The sequence below is a fragment of the Tenrec ecaudatus genome, chromosome 3 (genome assembly GCF_050624435.1).
Source record: "Tenrec ecaudatus isolate mTenEca1 chromosome 3, mTenEca1.hap1, whole genome shotgun sequence".
Lineage (NCBI taxonomy): Eukaryota > Metazoa > Chordata > Mammalia > Afrosoricida > Tenrecidae > Tenrec > Tenrec ecaudatus.
In genome coordinates, this window is record NC_134532.1 from 38,921,320 (window position 1) to 38,933,123 (window position 11,804).

The 11,804-nt window shown below is 42.2% G+C and overlaps 1 pseudogene; it reads right to left on the minus strand.

The window, feature by feature from the left end:
* Positions 1–248: 248 nt before the first annotated feature.
* On the minus strand, positions 249–852 carry LOC142443361 (eukaryotic translation initiation factor 1 pseudogene; annotated as a pseudogene).
* Positions 853–11,804: the final 10,952 nt, after the last annotated feature.

Sequence of the window (11,804 nt, forward strand, 5' to 3'; positions counted from 1 at the left end):
TCTGACTTCCATGTGCTTCACTCAACACAATCAGTTTCTGTCCATCCTAATTCTTTTTTCCAAATTACTGTAGGCTGAAACTGTATTATGTGAATCCCAACCCAAGTATCTCCTGTGAAGAGAAAACCAAACCAAACCTGATTTTACCATTTCTGAAATAATTGACAGTTGTATTTTTGAAACATGGAGAAACTGACATTTTGAGATTCTTTTTTTTTTTTTTTTGGCTCTTTTCAGTTTACAGCATGAAGGAGTTACACTAGTCCAAGTTAAAAGTGGACCCCAAATGGTTACATCATACAAGCTGTGAGGTTTTAAACTTGTGACAAGGGACAGAGGGAATTTTTCTACTCATTGCAAGGAAATCCTCACTTAAGCTTCCGTGAGCCACAAGCACTTAAAACCCATGAACCTTCAGCTGGTCGTCCTTAGCCAGTCCAATCTCTACAAGGAACTGGCATATGTTCTTGTGCTGGTCACCCTGGAGCTGAATCACTTCTCCATATTCTGGATGCTCAATCACAGTACCATTGCAGGCAAATTTCTTCTTAAAGGCCTTCACTAGCTTCTTTTTGTCGTAGTCATCAGCGATCCCTTGGACAGTGGTCAGGGTCTTCCTGCCGTTGCGCTGTTGAATTCTTATATGGATATAATCCTCTGTCCCCGCAGGCAGCAGGTCATCACCCTTACTTGCATCAGCAAAGGGGTCGAAAGAGTGGAGGTTCTGGATAGCGGACATACGATACGATTCCTTTTCCTCGGTGGAAACGGCCTGCGGAAGGCGGCGGCTGGAGAAGGCGGGCAGGGGGGACGGAGCGTCGGGAAGCGAGGGGGCTCCAGGGGGAGGCTGCTGAGTCCTCGGCGGCGGCTCAGTGACTGGGGCCGACAATTTGAGATTCTTAATAAAGCATCAAAGTATCTCATAGTCATTACAAATCATATAGTGGGGCTGGCCCCAATCGCAACTATGTGGACTCTCCCCTTTCCCTTCTCCCGACCCCCACCCACAGAAGGCACTTCAGAGGACAGCACTGAATCTGAAGCTTGGGGAAAGGAGCATGTCTGATTAGAGCACCCAGGAGAAACAAAGAGGGTAGGAGAGTGAGAAGAACACATTCTGACCTACTAATCCCCCAGGACAATATTGCTGCTCACAGCAGACAATGCACAGAGAGGATCATAGGGCCGGTCCCAACACAAGACATGATGTCCCTAACTGAACCGTATCACTATGGGGACAACACTGGAGACTCAGTGTGGGACTTGTGTCTGATCTGACCCCATCACATTGGGGCAAAAATAAGGGCATGCAACAGCAAGGGAAGCAAAGCAATAAAAACCCTGGGGAATACAAAAATTAGACTTTGGGAACAGAGTGTGGCATACCACCCCTTCAGACTCGACTGGAAAACATTCCTGAAAGTCTAAAAATAGACCTGGAATGATTCATAGGCTTTTCTTGTTTTGTCATTGACTAACTTTTTGTTGTTATTGCTGTTTGTTTGGTTGGTTTTGTCTTCCTTTGTTGTTTTCTTTGGATTTGCCTTGTTTTTGTGCTTATTACTGTCTCTGCTTATCCATCTAGATAAAAGACGGGATAAACAATCAAGAGAAGGAAAAAATAGGACCAGTGGTTCCTGGGGTGGGGTGGGGAGGGGGACATGGGAGAAGGAGAGATGGGAGTAAAGAAGGGAGGGGGGGGGGTCAAACAACCCAAGGACAAGTTAAGAACAAATGAACTAAAATAGATGAAGAAAAGGCATAGGATGCCTAGTGGGGATTAATCAAAGGCTAAATAAGAGTGAGGAATTACTGAAACCCAAATGAAGGCCAAACATGGTAGTGGGGCAAGAGGAAAGTAAAAAGAAATAGAGAAACAAACTAGGAGGCAAAGGGCATTTATAGAGGTCTAAATATAGGCATGTACCTATGTAAATATATTTATATATAATGGTAGGGAAATAGATGTGTGCACTTATATTTATATGTTAGGTAGTAAGGTTGAAGATGCAAAGTGGGCCTCAATTCAATACTCCCCAAATGCAAGAATACTTTGTTCTAAAGCCCAGCATTCTGTGATGCTCACATTCCCAACACGATGGTGGGAGACAAATTCGGTGTAGAAGCAAATGTGGTGAAGAAAGCTGATGGTGCATGGCTATCAAAAGATATAGTGTCTGGGGTCTTAAAGGCTTGAAGATAAACAGACATCTAGCTGAGAAGCAAAAAAGCCCACATGGAAGAAGCAGACCAGCCTGTGTGATCATGAGGTGTACATGTGATCATGTATCAGCAGGCATCAAAGACCCAGAACAAGAAAAAATATCATATCTTTGTGAATGAAGAAGAGTGTGCAGTGGAGACCCAAAGCCCATCTATAGACAATTGGACATCCCCTTACAGAAAGGTCACAAGAAAGAGAAGAGCCAGTCAGGGTGCACTACAGCACCGATGAAACAAACACCTTTCCTCTAGTTCTTTAATGCTTCTCCCCCCACTATCATGACCTCCATTCTAGCATACTAATCTGAGTAGACCAGAACATGTACACTGCTACAGATAAGATCTCGCAACACAGGGAATCCAGGACCCCTCAGGGCCAATAATGAGAATAGGGATACAAAGAAGGTAATGGGAAAGTGGGACTAGAAAGGGGAAATCAATCACAAGGATTGACATATAACTCCCTCCCAGTGGGACAAACAGAAAGTGGGTGAAGTGAGACAGCGGGCAATGCAAAATATTAAAATAATCATTTATAATTTATCAAGGTTCATGAAAGAGGGAGAGTGGGAGAGGGAGGGGAAAATGAGGAGCTGATATCAAGAGCTCAAGTACAAAGCAAACACTTTGAAAATGATGATGGCAGCATATGTACAAATATGCTTGACAATGGATGAATGCATGGATTGTGATAAGAGCCATAAGAGCCCCCATAAAAGAGAAAGCATTGGTATTATAAAGCGTAATACCTAGATTTGGAGAGCACAATCAACTCCCTGAGCATGGGAGACTTCCTCTAGTTTTTGGAAGATGCCCTGGAAACGTCCCGATGTGTTATCAAAATTCACAAACAGCCTTGGTTTCTCTGGGAGATGTAGAGACCTTCAGCGTCTACAGAACTTCTAGGTTTAACTCAGTACCTTAAAATTCTTGGTGTGCAAAAAGCCTTGTGAGGAGACAGCAAGTTTGATTCAAGACAGGACAAACCTGCAGAGAATGAGCGAGAATCAGGAGCCACTGTCATATCCAGCTCTAGGGGACAATTAAGGGCAGGTCCAGAAGGGACTTGGGAGGGTTTTCCTTTTAGCATGTGAATTTTCTTTTCCAAAAAATAATCTAAAACAGAATTAGACAAGGGAAGCTTGTTTCAGATTAAATACATATTTCTACGGGGAATATTTAACTGCATCAAGAAAAGTATATAATAAACACCACATTTGGAGGGGTGCACATTTCAAGGCAGTGTCTGTAACTGTAGGTTGACATTTCCATTAAGTCGATCCTTTCTCATAACAACCGTATAGAATAGGACTGCCCTTGTAGGCTTCTGTGTCTGTAAACCTTCATGGGTGTGGAGAGCATTCTTTCCCCTGCAGAGCCATTGGCGATTTAGAATGACTGACCTTGTGTTTAGCAGCACACTGCATAATGAACCCCACACGCAGGGCTTTCCAACATGTCTAGAACATCCTTATCTACTCTTGGAGTGACTCTCTCAGAAGTCATTCAACATAACTTATGACTATATAGGCAGAAGGTATACAAATAGACCCCTCCCCTGCTGAGGAAAACCATCCAAGTCCCAACTCTGAAGCTCTTAGACAGGTGCTCCACCTCTGGAATTCCAAGGTACCCCCATTCAAGACTGAACAAATCAAGTCACAATGGAATCTCTATTGAGCTCAATTTTCCTTTTTGGAATTTCAAAAGGTGCTTTGATGGAGAGAAATTGTGTATGAGAGGGCATGAGTGAGAGGCAGTAAATTGTTATGATTTTCATGATCAGGATGTCTGTGTGTTTGCAGGTGTCCAGTGTGAGGTGGAGCTACGGCATCTGAGGGAGACTTGAGGCAGCCTGAGGCTTCTCTGGACTCTGTCCTGCAGTCTCTGCATTCATTGCCTGTTTTATAATATACACTGGGTCTGCCTAGCCACGGAGAAGGGGCGGCAGTGGGTTTCATACATTAATAGTGTTGGTAGGACTCTCCAAAGGGCCAATTCACCATCTCCAAAGACAATGATAAGGACATACTATAACTTCAAATGGTCGACCAGAACTTCAAGGACACAGCTTTGTATTTCTGTGCAAAAGATGCACAGTATGGTAGTTACATAATCTGGTGTAAATTTGGGACTTGAGAGGATAAACAGGGAAGGGTTGTGGTCTGTCAATTGGGTCATAGCCAATGAAGCCTCTGTGTGAGCATGGCCTTCTCCTGAGAATTCTGGGAAATCCCATATTCCATCTTGGAAGTGGAAGACACTCTCTCTAATCCCTGGGAGACACCCTACTGACAAGGGAGACTCCCTGTGAGACATCCCTGAGTAGAAGCCACATGGACCTACCCCATGCAGCCCTGGGTGCTGGAGAAGCCATGTAGAGACCCGTGTCCACTGAAAAGCTTACAATGCCAAAGGATCCAAAGAGTTTCTGCCCACTGGCCTGAAATCGTCTTGCATTCAGGATCATTTTATGTATTACAAGAGTCTGAAGAGGACTTTATACATTGGTATCGGACATATGGGCTAATACTGGACTTATGGGCTTGGACCTGACTGGAGTAAAATGCTTTCTTAATGTACAATTGCCCTTTATATAAAAATATCTCTTATACACAATATGCATGTGTCTATGGATTTGTTTCTCTAGTCTACCCAGGCCAACACACACACACAGTGAGGGAAAGTCAGAGTTAACCCAGACAAGAATGTACCCTAGTGGAAGAGGTTAGGCTGCAGGGACCCCTCAGGATCTGCAGAGCACAGGACTCAGACCCAGGTGTAGGTCCAAATGAAGCTTCACTACTGGCTTCCTGTTGTGTCTGGGGATTCTTCTCCTCAGTATCCCTCAGGGAATCGGTGCATCTCCTCACGTTTTCTAAAACACTCACCCAATCTCCCTGCGATGATAGGATGATTTTGAACTTAGCTTCTGTTTCGTTTTCCCCTTGAATCGCCCCAAATTTCCCATATAATTGGTAATTACTACATCTAGGATGATTCTGTTCAAATCATCGGCTTCATCAAAAAGTTTATCCCGTGCTGTGAATACCCCTCCTGTATTCCCTTCTTCCTCGGGACAACAGTCCCTGCTGTGCAAAGGATCTCACTTTATTATCTTTGTATGTGTATGTGTGTATATATATATATATATATTTCCAGACAACATACTACATGAACTTATCACCAGTAGCCCAATCCTCCATCAAGTCACCTCTCTCCATTCATCCAATTGCAGACTTTCTTCTCTGAGTTCATTCATTTTATTAATTAACAGCTCCTGTCTGTCCTTGTCCACCACAGACTAATTTGAGAGTCAGTTTTTTTTCTCCAAAGGATGTTGAATTTAGCAGTTGTGCATATTGACACAAGATTGGGAAAAGGGAGACAAGACACATTTTATACTTAGTCTCAACATGCCTCCACACACCTCACCTCACTTCGTGCCCTATATCCCCTTGTACATGGGCTATGCACGTCCTATTCTGTACAGGGCACCAACAGGTTCCCTTCAAGTTCTGTGGGTGGCTATGCCTCCACATATTATTGTGATCAGAATATCCTTCTCTAGCGCCATGCCCAGGGACTGATTTTCTGTCAATTAGCACTGTGACTGCTGCAGTTATAATCACGTATTTCTGAGTCAGACACACACATGGGGAAAGGCTATGGGAACCCAGACACATACACCCATACAGGTATAGGGCGGGGCTCAGGGGTCACTCAAGCCCACAGATAACAGGGACCCTCGGGGGAGAAATGTAGAGGAGCCTAAGAAGGATTAGTTAAATTAGGTACCTATTTCCTCTACCTGCAGAGAAAATGTCTCTGCCACACACCTCCACATTCTTGTAGCTCAGTGTGTGTATATTCTTGTATGCACTTTGTCTGTGTTTTTGTGTGTGCTAATACACATGAACTACTCTTTGCCTTAAGATGTTATACTATGTGACAGAACTTGTAGTCTGTTGTGCATTGATTTTATTATTATAATTCTAGTATATTTTAGTGTCTCTTTGGGTTATTTTTCTTTAGTAAATGCATGTGTATTTATTAACCTGAGGGTACTGTATGAAGATTTGTTAGTTCTAGTATATGTGCTGATTTGTTCATAGTAGGCATGTGTATGTTAATATGACTGTTAAAATACAAATGTCATTATGTGAGTTTCCTTCTTGCGTGTGTTCACTCCAACCCATGTGAGCTCTTCATCAAACTTTATGAGCTCACATCTCCTTGAATAAAATAATTTATTGAGTGTTAAGAAATTACTAAGCTAGGGGGAATCCATTATAGGCCCATAGTAATATGCACAGCAGAGTATGCTAATCAGTGAAACTTCTTTTTGAAGTGGACAATAAGAAATAGAAGGACATGAACAGGAAATCCTAGAGGTGAACTACTCAATGCAGAGACATCCTTAACTAAGAAACAGGCCCAGAGGGATGTTTATTTTCTCCTCTCTGCAGCTCTGGTGTTTATGATGGCATTGATAAAGCCTTTGTAAAAGAATGCATGCTACACTCAAAGAATGCCTAGTTGTAGGTACATGGGTGATGCCAAGAGCCAACGTGAATGCAGAAGTTTAAAGGTAAATGAGATGGGTCAAGGAAAGGGATGACTTATCTTCCATCTTCTTTGCCCAGAGAATGGGGTTCAAGTTCTCTAAATAATGTTAACTGAGGAAAAACATCACAAACTATTGGAGAGGGCTTACTCCTATTCCTTTCAAACAGCTAAAAGAACTCAAGGTTGCTTGTGCCCAATATGGTCCACCTGCCCTTTTTACTCATTCTTTATTAGATACACTTTCCATCACGGTACTTCCCCCTGCATAATGGAAACAATTGGCTTTTGGAAATGCAAATACTGCCTGCCAGGGAGCGCTGAGACCTTTTAGAAAAAAAATGGCAACCTGTCCGATTGTATCAGACTATGCTTGGACATTGGACCTTTCTTTACTCAGGGACTTGCTATAGCAGCTGCTTTGTAAGGAAAAACAGTAAAGGAGGGTTAATGATATTATGGAATTTATGGGAGCCCTACAGGCTGGGCTCCCTTCCCCCTCTGCTATTCCAGCCAATACACATAAGATCACTTTAGATTTAAAGGATTGTTTTTATACCATGCCCTTGGATCCAAATGATTGTAAAAGATTTGCCTTTAGTGTCCCTTCCACCAACTTCAAAGAGCCTATGAAGAGATATCATTGGCTTGTTTTGCCTGAAGGCATGGCCCCAACCCGCTATTATTATGGGGAGGAGGGCATGTTTGGGTTTTTACCCAGGATGCTGATGGAGCATGGGGGCTGCCTGAATGGTTGGTGCAGTTTGAAAAACATGTAGAAGGTAATTTGCCTCAGAGTGCTTCTAGGGGCATGGCACAGAGAGAAGTACTAGGCTTAAGTTTCTGATCCACCACTCTTACATCCTGCTGTCTGGGAAGGTCCGGAAATCAAGATGTGGGTTAATGACTCAGGCCTTCCTGTACAAAGTGAAGGAAATGTTATTTCACCCACTCCGCAGTCTTTTTCCTCATGTAGACTAGAGATTCAAAAGAATAATAAAACCGTATTGTGGAGATTGTGTCTCACGGACAAGCCCATCGGTATAACATCACAAAAGAGAGATATATCATTGATTGGTCTGACAACCAGGAAAATACTCAAAAAATACTGCCAAATGGGAAAAGGGTCTGTCTGCAGGACTTTGTTGGTCAGACTCAGGTTTTCCACAAACTCAGTGGTGGAAAATAGGGGCTGCTTTGGGGGACATGAAGCTTATGGGCCCTTCCTCCAGACCACAGGGAAATGTTACTGCCTGTGTACCATCGCCTTATGTACTTTTGCCAGGGAATATTACTATAGATCATGATGATTCTAAGTTTAACAGGTCTTGTAATAACTGCAATTTGTCTAATTGTATTACCTGGTCCCCTGAAGGTATTGTCATCGCCATTTTGTATTAACCTTCTTTTGCTATGCTGCCAGTGAATATTCCTGGGCCTTGGTGTTCAGAAAGAGGGTTACAGGTATTACAAGAGATTGAAAAAGCATTAACCAGATTTAAGTGTTTTGTAGGCTCGCCTACAACAAGTATTTTAGCTATATTAAGTTTAGTTGCTACTGCTACTACTGCTGCGATTGTACTTTCACAAATCATAGAAACTGCCCACTGTGGAAATGAATTATCCAAAAATTACTCAAGAAGATATATACAGGAAGTTAGAACAAAAAGTAAGTTAGAACAAAAAGTAAATGCTCTTTATGACATGGTCATGTATTTAGGAGACGAGGTGCAGGGGCTTAAGGCAGCCAGGTCTGGTCTACAGTGCCATGCTGTACATACATGGATCTGTGTTACACCTAAATAGTACACTAACAGTCAGTATAGCTGGATTAAAGTGTAGAATCATCTTCAAGGTACTGGGCACAATGCTAAGGAGTCTTTAGATTTATTACAACTCCATCAAGAAATATTAGCCATAAAAGATGCTAAGTCTCTTTATTTTGATGTCGACAAGGTTGCTGAGGATTGGCTCCAGAATTTTCAAGATTCTTTCCCTTCATTAGGAAATCTCAGAGGCCTACCTCACATGCTTTTTTCTCTAGTCACAGCGGGACTGTGTATATTGTTTATCTTATGCATACACCCTATGATACTGCACAAGGTAATGGTTGAATTATTGGCCTCAGGAACAAAGTTACATGAAGTACACCTGCGTACTTCACCCCCTCACCAAATGGGGCTATAAGGCAGAGGCTGGTTAGTCAGACGGGTAAGATCAAGTCTGAGTCTCCCAACCTAAGACAGGTCATAGTCTCCTGCAGACTGTGACCGATGACGGGTAAGGGCAATTTCAGGACTTGACAACCTCAAACAGACACAGTGATCTGACGTTTTGAGTAAAGGCGTCTTCAGTAAATAAAAAAGGGGAGATGTTGAAGGCCATTAAGACTCAGCTTTGAAATGGCTGAGAAGTCTCATGACCTGTGTCAGTGTTTGCTGATTTCTTCTGTGACTTTTCGTTTTTAACTTACTGTTCAGAACAAGAACAAAAAAAAGAACAAGAAAGTATGCAAAGTCTGGGAAGATAGGTTAATTTTCTCAGGGATGTCAGGCTTAGCAGAAGACAGAATTGCTATGTGTATCAAATGTGCTTGCTTAACAATGAGATAATAAACCCGGGTTGTTTCTGCATGGATAAAAGGAGTATGTAAATAAACTTGAGGCTTCAGTATTCACTGTCGCCCTCCCAATTCTTTTAGTCTCTCCTTTTTACCCTAATAATCATTCCCCCTCTTTCAGGACTGTTTGACTCTTGAGCTGGCTCCGACAGCCCCTCCTTGATCAAAATTCTTTATCTGAAACTTGAGTAAATTTTAACGCCTTCCAGAAAAAACATGGTTGGCTTACAGAAAAAAGTCCAAATAAACAAAAACCCTGAATACTTAAAGTATAACAGTCAAGAGATCAATCATTGCATTAGATAAATCTGCTGAACAATGCCTCTTTAGAGTACTGAAAGGAAAAGATATTACCTCGAGGACTGGTTTCACCTGACCAAAGCATGCTATTGTCAGTTGATTCATGTGCACTTGAAAGATGGACAAAGGAAGGCTGAAGAACAATGAATGCATTAGAATTGTAGTTCTGGTCAAGAATACCCCACATACCATGAACAGGCAAAGGACAAACAAGTCTGTTTTCGAAGAAGTAATGTCAGAGTGCTACTTAGAGGCAAGGATGGTGAGAGTTCATATTATATACTTTGGACATATATCAGAAAAGATCATTCCTTGAAAAGCTATTTTGTTTGGTAAAGATGAAGGGCAGTGAAAAACATGAATCCCTCTACCAAATGGATTAACAAAGTGACTGCGACAAATGGTTCACCCTCACATCATGGCCCACCAAACCCCAAGAATGATATTCCTGCTCAAATTGGCCAATGCACAGAGAGGACCATAGGGCCATCCCAACCACAAGACACGGCATCCCTCAATGACCCATAGCGCTATGAGGGACACTGTGGGAAATGTGCTCGATCTGACTCCACCAACTGGGGCAAAACTATAAGGGCATCCAACAGAGCAGCAAGAGGAGCAAAGCAATGAAGTGCCCGGGAAATACAAAAAAATAGACTTGAGTGGCCAAGTCATGTTACGACATCAGACTCAACCAACAGTAAAATACTCCTAATAATTAACTAACAAACCTAGAGTGATTTCTAGTCTTTTCTCTTTTTTTCTAGTAGTTGTTCCTTTTTTTGTTGTTCTTTTGCTCTGTCTTGTTTCTGTGCTTATTATTGTCTCTGCATGTCTATCTAGATAAGATAGGAAGGATAAACACACCAGAGGGGACAACAATGGGGCTGATGGTTCTGGGGGGGATAAAGGAAACAGGGAAGTGGGGGAAAGGAAGTGGGTGTTAGCCTGGGGTCAAGGGCACAAGAAGTGATCTAAAATCGATGTTGAGGAGAGTGTAGGATGCCTGGTAGGGCGTGATCAAGGGCAATATAATGAGAGGAATTACTGAAAACTGATGAAGGCCAAACATGATAGTGGGACAAGAGGAAAGTAAAAGGAAATAGAGGAAAGAACTAAGAGACGAAGGGCATTTATAGAGTTCTAAATACAGTCATTTACATATGTACACATATATGACGAAAGGGTAATAGATCTATGTACATATATTTAAATTTTAAGTATTAAAGTAGCAGATAGACATTGGACCTCTACTCCAGTACTCTCTCAATGAAAGAAGACTTTGTTCTAATAACCTGGCATTCCGTGATGCTCAGCTTCCTGACACAATCGATTAAGAAAAAATGGTGCAGAAGCAAATATGGTGCAGAAAGTTGATGCTGCCTGGCTATCAAAAGATATAGCATCTGGGGTCCTAAAGGCCATCTAGCTGAGAAGCTACAAAGTACACATGGAAGAAGCACACAAACCCATGTGGTCATGAGGTGTCAATAGGATCAGGTATCTGGCATCAGAGACACAGAACAAAAAATCCTATCAATTTGAAAGAGGGTTAGTGTGGAGTGAGACCCAAAGCCCATCTGTAGGCAATTGGACACCCCCTTACAGAAGGGTGTGTTATACAGAAACAAAACCAGGACACTTGTGAATATATATAGATATTTGTATACATGCATCTATTACATATACAATATATAATGATTATATATAACCATTATATATTATTATATATTTTATATAATGGATAGACATATAAAGCACAAAAGAATATAGCAGCTAATTTGTTCACACAGCTGTACAGAGTGCTCAGTTCAACTCACTTCTGTGAAACATTTAGTATACTGGAAGTCCTTCAATTCATGAGAGCCACTGGGTCCAAGTTCAAGGAAGCAGACAGGTGAGTCTTTATGTACGGCAATGCAGGCAGTCTGGACACAGGCAGCAAACAGAAGGGCAGATCATTAACAAAGAGCAAGACGATAGGATCCAACAGTCCCAAGCTCAAGTGATGCATACACCAGCAACATGATGAAGCAGTTCTCAAAGGAACCTCAAGCTCTAGCGGCAGGATCCACAGGTTGGCAGTCCAACAGTT